The sequence below is a fragment of the Ambystoma mexicanum genome, chromosome 4q (genome assembly GCF_040938575.1).
Source record: "Ambystoma mexicanum isolate Mex_15411 chromosome 4q, UKY_AmexF1_1, whole genome shotgun sequence".
NCBI classification, from domain to species: domain Eukaryota; kingdom Metazoa; phylum Chordata; class Amphibia; order Caudata; family Ambystomatidae; genus Ambystoma; species Ambystoma mexicanum.
In genome coordinates, this window is record NC_090928.1 from 1,314,019,304 (window position 1) to 1,314,035,559 (window position 16,256).

General features: G+C 47.0%; 1 protein-coding gene across 2 annotated transcripts in view; it reads right to left on the minus strand.

Annotated features, from left to right (window-relative positions):
- LOC138468425 (zinc finger protein 615-like) overlaps window positions 1-15,996 on the minus strand; it is a 40,648-nt gene extending 24,652 nt beyond the window's left edge. The window contains exons 1-2 of one of the 2 annotated variants that reach the window (XM_069608980.1): window positions 15,772-15,996; window positions 14,672-14,735 (exon numbers count right to left, since the gene is read on the minus strand). The gene's annotated coding sequence lies outside the window, so the exon portion shown is untranslated. The remainder of the gene's footprint in view (window positions 1-14,671; window positions 14,736-15,771) is intronic. The other variant, XM_069608981.1, reaches the window with a different exon arrangement.
- Window positions 15,997-16,256: the final 260 nt, after the last annotated feature.

The window sequence follows — 16,256 nt, forward strand, 5'->3', positions numbered from 1 at the left end:
ACCACTGACCGCAAAACCACCATCAATTCAGAGAATGTAAGACGGAATCCTTACCAGGATATGAACTACTATCCCTAAAGCTAACCACTGACCTTAAAAGCACCCTTCAATTCAGAGAATGTAAGATGGAATCCTTACCAGGATATGAACTACTATCCCTAAAGCTAACCACTGACCTTAAAAGCATCCTTCAATTCAGAGAATGTAAGACGGAATCCTTACCAGGATACGAACTATATCCCTAAAGCTAACCACTGACCTTAAATCCACCCTTCAATTCAGAGAATGTAAGACGGAATCCTTACCAGGATACGAACTATATCCCTAAAGCTAACCACTGACCTTAAAAGCACCCTTCAATTCAGAGAATGTAAGATGGAATCCTTACCAGGATATGAACTACTATCCCTAAAGCTAACCACTGACCCCAAAACCACCATCAATTCAGAGAATGTAAGACGGAATCCTTACCAGGATATGAACTACTATCCCTAAAGCTAACCACTGACCTTAAATCCACCCTTCAATTCAGAGAATGTAAGACGGAATCCTTACCAGGATACGAACTACTATCCCTAAAACTAACCACTGACCCCAAAACCACCATCAATCTCCTAATAGTGTATAGAGCTCCCAGCTCAACCAACAATCCGGATATCAACCTACCTCTACATATCACCCCCCTCCTCAAACCCCAAACTAAATTAATACTCCTAGGCGACATTAACTTTTACGATTTATCTGACCATAAAGCCACAGGCTTCCTTAATGCATTCCTAGAAATGCAATTTACACAAATAGTCAATACCCCAACCAAAAGGTAGAATCCTAGACTGGATACTAACATTGAATACTCTAGTCACACTTGATGATATCATAGAGCTGTCTCGGACTGACCACCTACTAATTATGTTCAACATAATCACGATGAATGATTCCAGCCGAGCCACCTCCATTCCCTCTCCCATCCTGGTGAGAAACGCACAAAAACTCACCCCAGAAAATCTGACCCCCATTTTCAACAAACTACTCAATACACATCCAATAGTGGATGACAATCCTGACAATATAGTACTGCACTACCCCAACTGTTTGAAAACAGCCATAGAGGAAGTAGCCCCTCTCAGATCCAAAATCCCTAATCCCAAACGCAGCAATCCCTGGTTCAACGACGCTCACATCGAACTCAGAAGGAAAAACTACCAGTGAACTGAAAAAAGAACTCCAGACAATTGCCAAAACGTACAAACTCAAAGTAATTATGCATAAAGCTAATTCCCTTAACCAACGTATCTCCAATGAAACCTCTAACAGCAAAGAGCTGTTTTCCATTATCAGAGAATTAGAAACACCTTTTCCACCACCCAGTTCAGCCAACGTAAGTAAAGACTGGTGCACGACCACTCAGGATGCCCTAGCTTCCAAAGTAATCACTCTTCAAAACAAAATTGCATTGCAAAGAAATCTCCCAGTACCCACCTCAGAACCCTCCCGCCCAGCATCACCAGACATCACACCAAACCCACCCGAATTCCACTTCACCTCAGTTACCACCACCCTGGTTCTCAAAACCATAGCATCTCTTAAACCCTCTAATTGCAAAGGTGACAGCTTTCCCGCCAAATCAGTTAAGGACTGTGCCCTCACCCTAGCACCCATTATCACTAATTTTGTGAATGCCTCATTCATCTCCAACACCATTCCAGCTAATATAAAAGAAGCCTGGGTCACACCTCTTCTTAAAAAGAAATAAAAAAAAAAATACACTCTAGACTCCACCACCCCCACCAACTATAGACCTATCACCAGAGTACCCTTTCTACTCAAAATCATAGACAAAATTGCTTATGCATAAATTCAATCCCACTTCGAGAACAGCCAGCCACTAGGGGACAGACCATCAAGTTTCCGCCCCAGACATAGCACAGAGACAGCTCTACTGGATCTTAAAAACCAGATGGGCGCCATCAGAGATTCAGAAAACCTATGTATCCTACTCCTACTTGACCCATCTGCGACATTTTACCCAGTGGACCATAACAGATTATGTCAAACCTTAGCAAACAACCTCCATTTCTCAAAGGAAGCAACCACCTGGGTCAAATCATTCCTCTCAGACGGCACCTCTAGAATAGTCATAGGAGATGTAGCAGCAGATCCTATAACACTCCCGCTGGGAGTCCCGCAAAGATCTTGCCTCTCCCCCACACTTTACAACGCGTACACTAAACTCCTCTTTGCAGCATTGGATGCAATGGGAGTAATATACACCAACTTTGCGGATGATATGCAAAACGTATCCCCATCACAGGTAACCATGAACAGGATACCATCTTTGTAAATAAAATGTACTCACTTATCCAGAGCTGGATAGCGACAAAAAGCCTCTGCCTCAATGGAGAAAAAACAGATCCTCATAGTAGGGGCCACGCCCTTCTAAGGAAGCTCCACCCCCAGTACACCTCCATAATCATAGATGTCACACCAATCAGCATCTCAAACCAAGTTAAAACCCTAGGTGCAGGCCTCCAGATGACGTGCGTACTAGGCCTTTTTATGCATGAAAATCTTGCAAATACGACAGCTTTATTATTTTCCTGCGTACATTTACACACAGGGTTAGAGCAGAGGGCAGTGCTAAGGTCAGGTTACTTGACAGAAACCAGAAGGCTTCTTGTGATTTTTATCTACATGGATGTAATTACAAGCCACCTCTGAAACAGAATGTATTTCTCTGAAGCCTTTCAAAAAAGAAACAGCACACTGTGACAAAAGGAATGGTTTCTTTCCATTCAGCTTCAGAAGCACTGTGCACATGTTGCTAGAATTTTAGGATTGTATAATTAATAAGATGGAAATCTAAGTTGCAATTGAGAATAACATTTTGTAAAAAATTGTGCTTTTCGTTCCCAGTGAAAGCAAACCAGTATTGCACAATTGTATTTTTCAGAGTTCTGGTGCTGTGTGCATAAGAACAGTGTGAAAAATGATGACTATGCACAGTGTAGTTTACAACCATTCAACCTTGCAGTCAATGGGGTACATCACTAAAAACGGTCAGTGGCAGCAGAGCCTTTGCTCAAGGGTGGGTGATTGTCATTGCACCAATCACAGGTGTTCTAGCCTCTCAAATCTTCAAGGCTACAATTAAAACATAGAAAATCTGACTCTCCAGGAAGTGCAAGCGCTGTTCAAAAACAAACAAATGAAAGTTACATTAGTAATTGAAATAGAAAGTCAGCAACACCGGTCCCTGTGATAAATCCGATAGGCATCTCACTTTATGTAGTGCTTCATAAATGGTTCGTCCAACGTCTAGGCACTGTGATTATTATACCTCAGTCAGTACTCAGTTATCTGAGCTCTGAAGGATGTTAGCTAATAAGATAGCTCAGCCGGTTGAGCACTCATTGCTGCAATCTGTGCGTGATATGTAGGTTGCAGGTTTGAATCCCGGCAAGTCCAACTCAGCTTTTCATCCTTTCGAGGTTGATAAAGGAGTACTGACTTTGGTTTGGCGATAATTGTGATAAATATGTTCTATGTACAGCACTTTGCCAAAAGCGCTATATAAATAACCATTTGACCGTTAGATTAGATATCAAATTTAGGGTGGAGTCCTTGCCTCTCTGTACTGTTGTATCATAACATTGGCATACCAGTAGGTAGTAATAGCTCCAGGAAATGAGGGCTTTCATTAAACATCAAAAGACAATTCTGCTACCGAACCTCAAAACACACAATACAATTCATTTTTCCTTTACTATGTAATTGGCTAGGTTTTTGTGATTTCAACATTTAAAAATATACAGGAGAGATCAAATGGCCAGACCTTAGAGAAATAATGAAAGGTGTATTCTATCACAATACAGAAAGATGCTCCCGTACGGTAATGATTTTCATACAGTTTGTACATGCATCGGCTGGATGTTACATACATTTTACTCTCTTGCAAAGAAGAAAAGTGATTTGTACTCTCTTAAAATCACATTTACTCTCAAAGTTTAAAAACAGGGAGTAACATACTCCCACCTCAAAATCTTATCTGGGGCACTGCCTAGGTGTGTATCTTGATTCCAGCCTCACCATGTGCAAACATATCAGAGCACTCGCCTCGTCCACGACACACACATCCAAACTAATTGCACTGAGCCGTCCATTCCTTACACCACAAAATTGCATCACCCTCGCTAGAGCCCTCATCCTAACCAAAACTGCTTTCTGCAAGATTTCTACAGAATGGTTAATTTCCCTTACCTACTGAGTCCTTCAGCAGCTTTGCTGGATTTCTAGAATTTATTCTTTTCACCTGGTAAGAGTGTGAGACTTTTTTCCCCACTCTTACATGTATTTTGCTGTGTGTTTTACATTTTTGTGTTCACAGACTGTGGAGCCTCACCTACTCCATAGGCATCATTTGTTTTACTGTGTGTCACAGCACCTTTAGTGCAGAGACACAGGGTTGTCTTTTTCAGACTTCCCACTTTAAACTCAATTTTTCTGGGATTGACTACTGTCTCCCAGAACATGTAAAGTTGCCATTGACTATTAGTCTTTTTAAATTCACAGACCCAGTACAAACTATCTTCCATAGAGTACTGGAAAGTGATAATAGTTATCCCTTTTTGTCTGTCTCTCATGGAACATTATTCTGTTCCCCTTTCTTTAAGATTTAGCTGGTGGCAGTGTTATCTACTATTTTTTCCCTATCGCGGACTATGAAAAAAGCCTTGGTACTGTTTTAGGCTAAGTTTGTAGCCTCAAACTTTATTCCGCTGGACCCCTTTTAATTTTATTTGGTTCCGGCTGGGTTTATTCGCCATTTCTTTTTGTAAAGGTCTTTCTCGTGTTTTGGTTCCTTTGTTTGCCGTCCTTTGGCGGGCTTCTGCACAGAAGCCCTCCTTAGGTGCCTGAGTGTCTGGGTGGACAGGATGTCAGGGAGGGGTTTTAGGCCCCCTGCACAGGGTCTCCTTGGAGACCCAAGTCACACTCTTGTTTGGTTGGCTAGGTGACTGTCCTGCAAGGACAGCCAGCCTGCTGTGTGATTGACAGCCAGGATGTGTGAATGGGGGAGAACTGCATTAAAAGCAGGTCTCTTGGACTTGGAAGGAAGAGTCACCAATGGAACCGTAGAAAAGCTGAAGGAAGAGGACTACTGCAACTACTGAACCTCCTGGTGAAGCCCTGCTGCGGGGCCGAATCTCCTAAACTTCGACGACAGAGAAGATCTGCAAGGAATCTTCTTCCCTTGTGCATCGCTCCAGTGAACCGGTTAGCCAGGAGGACCAGATCCTATTTGGGTTTCAAGGATCGCACCTTTTATTCGTTGCTTTGCTCTGCTGCTGGTTTCTTCCCTGGGCGGTGCAGGACCCTCCAGCCTCCCTCCTTCTTGCCAGTCCGACAGTCGCTTCAGGAACAGTGAGCCTGCTGGACCAGCCAGGAACTTCTGCCTCAGCTACAGCATTCTTATTCTACTAGGTACTGTTCAAATCCGGTCGTTCGTTCAGTCCGACCGTGGTGAAAGTGTGAAATCTTTCGATAATCCGAGGGCTTGTCCTTCTCTACTCTTTTAAATAACTTTTCTTCTGACCAACTTCGTTTCAAACTCTTGGCAAAGACTTAATCGCGAACTACTCTGAACTTTGTGATTCTCTGCAAAGATTCTGAACCATTAACATTGGCCCAGGCCTATTGATTTGAATCCTAGTTGTAGTAAGCCTTTTTTAGACTGCCCTGCCTACTTACTTGTTGGTGCTGCTGCTTGATTTTGAATAACCTTGTCTTTCCCTCCCTTTTCAAATTACTGCAGTGCCATTTTGCTCACACTTCATTTTGAGCTTCACTTGTCCAGAATTAATTGGGTGTTGTGTAGTATGTTAAGATTGTGATTTTCTGTTGCTTTATATTAGTGAACTGTTTTACAACTGATGGTGTAAATAAATGTATATTCATTTACTCAGAAACCTTGAGTCAGTGTTTGTTTGAACCATAGCAGCTGCTGTCCTTTGTGTAACTTCTGATACTGCTCACTTTACTCTTGAGATAAGTCTGGCTGCTCAGCCACCACTACCACTATAACTGTGTAGTACAGGCTTGTACCAAAGGTGAATGTGTACTGTCACTTGTAGTCTTAATTGTGTGTGGTGTTCCCAAGGGTACTGCAGGTGATTCTGGCTATCAGTGCAACATACTTCTACTAGGGACCCCCCCAAAAATGCAACTCTTACAGAACAAGGCCCTGAGAGCAGCACTGGGTATAAAAAAAACGAGAACACATATCACAACACAGGAGAGAGGCACATTGGTTACCTATACAAGCCCGAATACTTTACAAAACACTCACCATCAAACACAAATGTATCTCTGGTAATGCACCTATCTATCTAACCACAATAAGAACACTTAAATCTAGTGCCAACACACACCTCCTCATCCCCCGCTTTAAGAATGTGAGAATAGGCAACTCTAGCTACCTGGTAGCAGCCCCGAGAATTTGGAACTCACTCCCAGATCACATATGCAACCAACCCTCACACACTAAATTCAAGAAACTGCTAAAAACCTGGCTATTCAATACATTTTGATCCTACGTTAGACGCTTTGTTTAGACTTCGTCTAGACCCTCCTGACCCGGTTAATGAACCCTGCTTATTACCAACAGTCTAGTGCACCCTGGCACCACTAGAACTACCGGGTTTACTCGGACTCTGCACACCCAGCCTTGTACTCAGCTTTAGTAGCACCACCACTCAATTATTCAGATTTGTAAGCTACCTGTTTGTTTTTGATTCCTACATTGTAACCGTTAAGTCTGTAAGTATGTCTATATTCCGTTTTGATACAGCTACCTTTGTAACCAAGCATCACTCTAAGGGCCTCATTACACGGTAGGCGGTGGACCAAGGTGCTATTAGCACCTTGGTCCATGCCGGTAAATTACCGGCACCGCCTTGGCGGAAAGGGGAATTACCGCCCTACTCCAAGGTTGGTGGGGCGGTAATTACCCCTTCCACTATTGCCCTTCCCCATTCCCATTTTTGCCCCATAGGGCATAACTGGAATGGGGAAGGTGCTAATTACGGTACCGCAAATTTGCGGTGCCGTAATTAGCACCAAGGTCCCATTGCGGGATGGGTTTTAACGCTTGCAAAAAGCAGGCGTTAAATTTCCCAACCCGCAAAGGGACCTCGTAGTACGGCGGCAAGGGTTAACGGTCACCGTTACCATTAACGGTGACCGTTAAGCCTTACCGCCGTCCGTGTAATGAGGCCCCAAGTCTTCGCTCTACTGCACTGCCATGTAACCATTAAGATAGTAAGTATTCTTGTAACCACTAAGTCTATAAAGTATTCTTGTAAACCCTCTCCATGATACCTCCAGGTATGGGCGAGTCATCAAATGTAATAAATAAAAATAAATAAAATACATATTTCCTCTTTCTGTTTCTTGGCCTATTCCTCATACCCCTATTTGGTAAACACATATTATGAGGAACAAAATAAACGTACACACGTAAAATATAGAAGTAACAACACGAGTTACCAGATTTTCTTCATTCTCCAATACTTCTAACAGTAGAACTGGGAGAGATTCAGACTCCAACAATGCCGGTACATCTACTGCACCCGCATGTCCTACGATACAACAGCCCCAATGTTTTCAGGGCAGAGGGAAACGCGGCGGGAACAAACAACAAGGCACACTGAGAACGTGGACCCGCCAATGGTACATTAGGGCTGGTGACACCGATCTTTAACCTCACCGATCATGTATTGTCTAGATGTGAAATTGAAGTTCTCAGTAAAGGGTTACGTTTTGTACCTACCACGAGGGCTAACAATTTCCAAACAGAATTAGAATTGCTAAAAATCTTTAGACGTATAGGCCTGAAATATTTATTTTGTGAACCATGTACAGAATGCCCGAGAGAGAAAAGCATAACAGGTCTTAAACCTCTTTCGACCTTTATCCCCTCTACCAACATGGTCAGTCCAGCTGTTACAGCATTTGAAAACAAGGTACTGAATGAATTCAGACCTCTTTTAAGGTCCAAAAACAATCACTGAGATAATCTGAATAAAGAAGGGAGGCACTTAAAACCCTGAAAAACAGCTTGACAGTTACAATAAAACCAGCCGATAAGTGGGGTGGAATCGTTCTCTGGTGCAATGAGGCATACAGACAAGAGGCCCATAAACATCTGCATGACCCGGCCTTCTATAAAAGACACTAGAACTAGAGCACTCGTAAGCAGCACAAGAACAGGCTGCCTAACCCAGTAGGATGTCATCGAAAAGGATTGCAGAAAGGCAAGGGGGTGCTGGCCGTCAAAGAATCAAGGCTCCAGCTGACACTGTCAAACCAGGGCAAGCCTCCACTAAACCACCAGGGAAATAGTCTTTAAAATGAAGGCCTCCACAAAGGCCTTTACCCACTATACCACCAGGGATGTAATTATTATCGTAAAAGACCTTTTCAGGCCTTGAGCAGCACAATGACCCCGGACTCTAGTAGGGTCCATGTTAGAAAGGGGCGGGGCTTACCATCTCCTCTCCCCAGTTACACCCCTGGAGCCAGGTAAGTGATTCGACAGGGTGGGTATCCAATCCTGGGAGAGGGTAGGGTATTTAAGGAGGCGTGTGCGAGTGGACAAGTGTGGGGTAGTTGGTAAGGACAGGAGGCAGTGGACAACATCTTAGAGTCCAGTGGCGGCAAGAGCATTTGGAGTGCAGAGGCTATGTTAAGGTGGGGATCTGTGGAGTGTTTGTGTGAGAGGCGAGAGTGTGAGTAGCAGAGGTAGAGTAGGAGTAGTGGTGGAGGTAGTTGTTAGGAGTAAAGCTAGCAGGTGGCGGGAGTAGCAAGTGAAAGCAATAAGTGGTAGAGCAGCAGTCCAAAGCGGCTATGGGGCCCGGCTGACGGTAGATGATATGCATAGTGATGAAGTCTGAGGGGGTAGTTGCAAGATTGATAGATAGGTGTTCACAATGCCCTTTGTAAAGTGACTGAGCGATATTATTTGGAAAGATTCCTTACAAATGAGAGCAACACCTCCAGCTCTAGTGTCCGTTCTATCCCACCTTAGTATGGTGCAGCCCTCAGGGGGAGCTAATGACAGCGCTCGGCCTGAGGCTTGGCAGAGGTAAGTTTCTGTGATGGCTAGTAAGCCTAGTTTTAGAGTGGAGATCAGGTCATTGATGTCTAGGGTGTGTGCCGGGTGTGACCTAGCATTGATAAGAGCTCCGTACAGCATATGGCATTGTTGGATTCCTTGTGTGGTCGTGGTGGTTGTGGATAAGGCGGGTATCTTGGATCCAGTGGGCTTAATGCTTGTGGGTGCAGTTCCTTTAGAACTATGGTCAAATGTGTGCTTGGCATGTGTGCTGATAATCAAAGTGGGGGAGAGACAATCATGGGTGGGGGGGGGTCGGTCTCGGCTGTAATTTTTGTTGCTGACTGATGTTAGGGGTCAGGTTCCTGGCACGTTTGAGGATTCCTTGGCTGAGCGTTTGATGATACTTCCTTGACGTAGGATGTATCCAATGTACCTCTGGTGGTTGTAGAGGTACCTGTTGTAGGTTGTAGTACTCAAATGGCTATACTTCCTTTGGGTAGAAGCTGGGAGGTGAGTGGGGCCTCAAATCAAATCTGGAGTTTCTAACTGTGATGGAAACTGGGGTGGAGACATCAGTTTGAGGTGGCTTGAAAAGGGCGGGCAGGTGGGCGGAGAGGGCTTGGTAGGAAAAGTATAAGCCCTAAGGATATGCGAGGGGGTAGACTGGATGGCAAGAGCGCTAGGGTTCTGGCAAGGTGGTTTGGTGGGGTTAGTCTTTCGAGGGGAGGAGGGCATCTTTTTTGCGACTTTGAGGTTGACCATTCCATATGGGATGGTGGTAGGGTGTGGGGGTGCTGGCACAGTGAGTTTGGCTGCTCAAGGCTCCAAAGCAGGGTGGGTCAGAGAGGGACCTTACATAGCGCGATGGCGTTGTGGGGAGGAGCTGGGTGTAATGGATGGCCAATCCCTACACCGCGGTGGACTAAGTGGGCAGGTTGGACTAAACACTGGCTGCGGCAACGATCTCTGTGTACTGGGCCCACCCAGGAGGGCCAAAGGTCAGACGGGGGAGGGCAGAGTGGGTTGGGCAACATAGATGCACCAAGCCGTTAAGAACCGCAACATGAGTGACTGCTGTACATTGTTGCACGCCAGGCTTACCTTTATGCTTGGATCTCGTGGAAGTAGTTGGGTTAAGCAAGTCTTAACTCTCTTACTAAATACTCTCTTACTAAATACTCTCTTACTAAATACTCTTCTTTCATCTTCTGGCTCCCAACACTTTGCTGCAGAGATCTGGGGGAAGATCTCTCTCCTCAGCTGACTCCCTCCTATGGAGCAGGTTCCCTCTTTTTCTGAGTCTTGAACCGGACCACCTAAAGTTCTGCAAACAACTCAAGACCTTTATCTTCTCCTCCTCCTTCCCTCTCCCCCTCCTATGCTAACCATACCCTCTGTCGCTGAGATTGGCAGCCTGATCCCTCAAGAATCCAATAGGGTCTGGGCAGTCTGCCCAATCGGCCCCAAGCAACCCCCTGCACTGCCCTCTGGGCCCACACCCGCCTGTCAGGCGGCTTCGCCTCTGCCCCACACTTAACTGCTGGGATGTAGACCTCTCTCTTCCCCTGGGATGTCTCCGCCCATGCACTTGAAAAGCACTCGCAGGACAATGCCGCGGTGTTGTGTGATGCAGGAGCACCGGAGACGCTGCCTGTCGACACGTAATATGTTGCGCATCCATCCACAAATCAAAACCTTTAAAAATCAAGGATCGGACCCTTCGCAGCAAAGCCCTCACAGGACAAGGCTGTGGTGTTCTGCGACCGAGGGGTTTGGCTGCAAATGCGTAGCGGTACAGACTGCGAGTGTGCAACGAAATCTCTGTCCATCTGCGTCCATAAAATAAGAAGGTGCAGAGAGGGAGAGTAGCCTCTGCTGCACTCCACGCAACTCCCTGGCCTTGCACGTCCTTCCTCTCTCTGCCAGTCTCCACGTTCAGTTTTACCAACTACTTAGGCTCTGCTTCTCCAGCCTTGCATGTCCTTCCCCTTCTGCCCGTCGCCAAATGTGTTTTTCCCCTACTACTTAGGATCTGCTTCTACTGGCCTTGGGAGTCCTTCCCCCTTCTGGCGGTCTTATCTTTAGGCCATCCCCCCTAACTGTGATTATTGTTGATACTGTACTCTGTGCTGACTGTACCCGTCCTCTTCTTGTGCTTTCATCCTTTGTGTGCCCCTGGTGTATGACCCTCCACCCCCTCCTGCTTGGGCTGCCTCTTCTCTTGGTGTCCTCCTCGCACCCCTCTGTGGTGCTCTCAGTCTCCCCTATCTTCTATAATGACTATTCTATCTCCTTTCCTATCACTCTCATTAAATCTGGCAGGAAGAAGCTCAAAAGGGACATCCTTATCTCCAACCAGGCCTCCCTATCGCTGATACCTACTCCAGTGCTTCCTCCAGGCAGACCCTCACCAACATCCTCTTTGTCGTTTCCCTCTCCAGGCCTATGGACCCCCATATGGTATCTATTCTCTCTCCTTTTTCCTCATCGCCATTAATGGTGGAACTCGGTGGGAAGTTCTCCTGCCCCCCTTCCACTCCCCCAAGATCATTATTACTGTCTATCGGTATAGCACCATTTTGGTCAGCCCTCAGCCCAATCTCCTCCTTTTCGATAGATGCTTCTCGTGTCTTATCAACTTACTTCCTTCTCCTGCTACTCCTACTCGTACCTACACCTCTCTGGCTGCTCTGCCTCCTTCTTCCTCTGCCACCTCTCTGGGACCCTTCGCTTCTTCCTCTCTGAATACTCTGCCATCTCCTTCTTCCTCTTCCTCCTCTGCCCACTCTCGGGCACCTCTAACACCTCCGCAGGTCGTACCTCATGCTTGTACCCCACCACAGAAGTCTTTTAAATGTGGCAATCTCCTCCACATCGCTACTCTTAACTCGCACTCTGCTGTCAAACCCTCCTGTGACATCTGCCGACTCCTCGAAGAACTTGATCTGAATGTCCTCGATCTCACAGAGACAGGGTTCAAGGCCAGCTCTGTCACGTGTTTTGACACTTTCCTCCCTGATGGCTACAATAGCCTCTCTGAACTCAGAACTAACTGTCTAGGAGGGGGAGTAACCTTGATCTTCCCAGAGTGGATCCCTGCTTCTGTCATTCATATGCAGGCCAACTCCTCATTTGAATGCCTGGTTTGCAGGCTCTCCATCTCTCCTGACCTCTCTCTTACTGTGGCCACCATCTACAGGCCACCTGGCCAGGGCACCCTCTTCCTCTCTGAGTGGGCCTACCTCACCTCCTCTCTCCTTGCCTCCCTCTCAACTTCTCTTCGGAGACCTCAACATCCACCTTGATGCTCCGAACCCCTCCTCTGGGTCTTTCACAATCTCTGCAGCTCTCTCCTATTCTTCCCTCTGGCACGACACACTCAGCCTGGGCACACCCTGGATGTTTTTATCTCGTCAGACATCCCCCCCTCTAACCCTCTCAACACTCCTCTCTCCTGAACTGAGAACTTTCTTCTCTCCTCTCACCTGTAGCTCTCTGTTCCCCAGGTAATGCCGGTGCCAGCACTACCCCCTACCTTCTCTGTCATACGGCCCATAACGCGTGTGTCAGTGGAAGTTTGTACTATACTTTCTTTGCGATTAATTGTGAATTTTGATGGCTTTTCCTTGCGCGAGGGCGTTCTTGGGGGTGTAACTGGCGCAGCTGCAGGGTCGCTGCGCCACTCTGCGCCACGGCTGGTTTTGGAGGCTGAAATCCATGAATACGCTGTGCGCAGATATCGATTTTAGCGCACGCGGCTGGCGCAGACATTCGCACGCGCACACTGTGCGCCAGCCGCGTGCGCCACTTTTGTGCGAAATTCTATGAATTACCCTGATAATCTTTTTGGTAACCAAATTTTTAGTATGTATTCAAATTTGATGGAAATGTTGGTCAGACATTATCATTTTCAAGCAACTCGTTATGTAGGGGCATGACATGAATGGCATGGTATATGAACATTATACTCTGGACATATTAAACCTATGTTACAGCTATGATGGCATGGTTGTTATTTTAGAATACTAATGTGGGTTTTCTCTTTGTGTTTTGTTCTTGGTTTGTTTTTTGTTTTTATTATCATTCTTTTCTTCTGATGTGTACGGAAATGTTATGATGTATTTAATTTATTGGCTGGGATTTTGAATATGTCTATGTCTTCCCTCTTCCTCAAATGCAATGGATTTGCCGATTTGTTTGTCTTTTGATTTGCAATTGCTACATACCATGTGATGAATTTTGTACATTTACTCCGTTTTTTTCATAACTAGCCGTGTCTTGAAGAAGTGGTCGAAACACATGTTGGCAAAGGCTACATATTATGTATCTGTGGTTAGGCTAAGTTTGTGTAACTGGCTAAGCCGTAGACTGTGGCAAAGTCTGAAATTGTGCATCTGTGGTTAGGCTAAGACTGTTTAATTGCCTAAGCCTCAGATTCTAGCAAACAGTTTTCTGTGATTAAACACGAGACTGCTAACTGTGTTAATTTTCCAGTTTTGCTACTAATTTCAAGTGACAGCGCATCTTCCATGGAACATCAATTTGTTTATGTACTTTTAGATTAAGTTGGGGAAACCTAACAGATCCATTTGTTTGCGTCAGTCTTTTCTGTAATGCTTTTGCAAGTATATTGGGCCTCATTACAACAAGTGCGGAATGGGTTTAATGGCGCAGGTAATGGTGCCGGCGCCGTTAAACCCACTCTGCACTATTACGAGGTCCCCTCGCGGGACCCGCTCTGGACGTCTGGCTTATCCATTTGTAATCGGCCCGTTGTTAGCGCCCTCCCCATTCCCATTGAGCCCTATGGGGGCTCGAATGGGGAAGGACCGGGCCTGGGTTCCCTGAAGGAGGAAATACCGGGCTCTCCATACTCGGAATGGCCCGGTATTTCCCCATTCAGGGAACCCGGACACGATTTTGGAGGCAGCCATGCCCTTATTAAGGGCATGGCTGCCTCCAAAGTCGTAATGAGGCCCATTGTCTTGCCCGAGCGTGCATCTACCTGGTACTCCTTGTCTTTGTTTGCACGTTTTAAACATGTTCAATCTATTTTAGGGACCCCATGAAGACAACAAATCAAGAAGAAATGTAGTGGTCCAAGATTCTCGCCACCCCCCTACCCCCCGTTGCACCCTAACACAAAACAATAGCTTGATATGCTGGGTCATACTATCTCAGTTACCCCACCCCTTCTCCCATTCACAAATCATAGCACAAAATGCTGGACGCAAGAATTTCTGTCCCCACCCCCCCGCTCCCTTCTCCCCATAACCACCTATAGCTTCATATGCTGGCCCCAAGAATCTCTCGTCTCCCGCCCAATTCTCCCCATCACAATCCATTGATTGATATGCTGGCCCCAAGACACTCAGTTCCCCCCCATTCCCCAGCAGCCCGGTCATACATAACCTATACATTGATTGGGGGTGATTTACTGTACAGAAAGGGAAGAGGAGAAGGGATAGGGGGCATGAGTACCCAGGCCAGGAGACAATCCACCTCACACAAAAAGAACAGCGTGTGTAGAGGCAAACATACATCACAGCAGTTATTTACCTTTTGCAGTCTGTGCTCTGTACCTTTTGCTGAACACCACGACACACCAATGGAGTACTCAGGTCTGGAGAAAGCAAACATTATCATGTGATTAATTCATCTACAATAAGAATGATCTAAATTAAATACTCCGAGCATTTGCATAACAGATGCAATGTACAATGGAAATATCCAGAGAAAGAGGTGCGTATCTCTCCCCACCCCCTCCCCCATCACATTCACAGGAGAAAGACTGAAAGGACCCGCACCCCCTGCCCCCACCATCACAGCCCCCCACCCCATCACATTCACAGAAGAAAGGCGTGACGGACCTCTTCCCCCCCAATCACACTCACAGGAGAAAGGATGCATGTACCCCCAGCCCCCCAATAACAGCCCTCCCTCCCAACAGACTCACAGTAGAAAGGCTGAATGGAAGGATTGGGGGGCGGGCAGAGCCGATCCACCATTTACCCTGAGATCACTCTCCTCTCACTGCAGCTCAGTGTGTCTGGCACCTGCAGCTCAGTGTTTCTGGCACCTGCAGCTCAGTGTGTTCCTGGCACTGCGGCTCAGTGTGTGTTGCTGTCACTGCAGCTCAGTGTGTCTGGCACTTGCGGCTCAGTGTGTCTGGCACTTGCGGCTCAGTGTGTCTGGCACCTGCGGCTCAGTGTGTCTGGCACTTGCGGCTCAGTGTGTCTGGCACCTGCGGCTCATTGTGTTCCTGGCACTGCAGTTCAGTGTGTTCCTGGCTCCTGCGGCTCAGTGTTTCTGGCACCTGCAGCTCAGTGTGTCTGGCACCTGCAGCTCAGTGTGTCTGGCACTTGCGGCTCAGTGTGTCTGGCACTTGCGGCTCAGTGTGTTCCTGGCACTGCAGTTCAGTGTGTTCCTGGCACCTGCGGCTCAGTGTTTCTGGCACCTGCAGCTCAGTGTGTCTGGCACTTGCGGCTCAGTGTGTTCCTGGCACTGCGGCTCAGTGTGTTCCTGGCACCTGCGGCTCAGTGTGTTCCTGGCACCTGCGGCTCAGTGTTTCTGGCACCTGCGGCTCAGTGTGTTCCTGTCACTGCAGCTCAGTGTGTTCCTGTCACTGCGGCTCAGTGTTTCTGGCACCTGCTGCTCACCTCCAGGGAATGATGGCAGAGTGACTGCTTCATCTCCTGTGCAGCGTTTCCCAGCTCAGGATTCAGCCTTTGGGATCTGAGTGAGCAAGAGAGGGGTAGGGAGGAATACCCCCACCGCTCAGAACCTCCAGAAGGACTGATGATGCCTGAGCTGCGAGTCCGACGGGGCAGGCGGCTGCAGAGCTGACAGACATGCGCATTGCTGAGACACAGATCACTGGAGCATGCGCAGAACGGGGAGCCTGGCAAGAGCCTGTACACGACCCCGGGCCCATGAGAGCATGCGCAGAGAGGAGATGGCTAAAGAGCATGCGCAGTGACGACCCACGCCCGAGGCAGACGCGGGAACGCGCACAGGAAGAGTAGAGGCGGCAATACAATAAGGCTCTGTTCCCCCCACGACAAGAGCTACAAAGAGAAGCCTTTCCTTCTCATATCTGGGCAGTGATATCTTCACCAGTCTGCCTGGGTTCTGCTGTCCATAG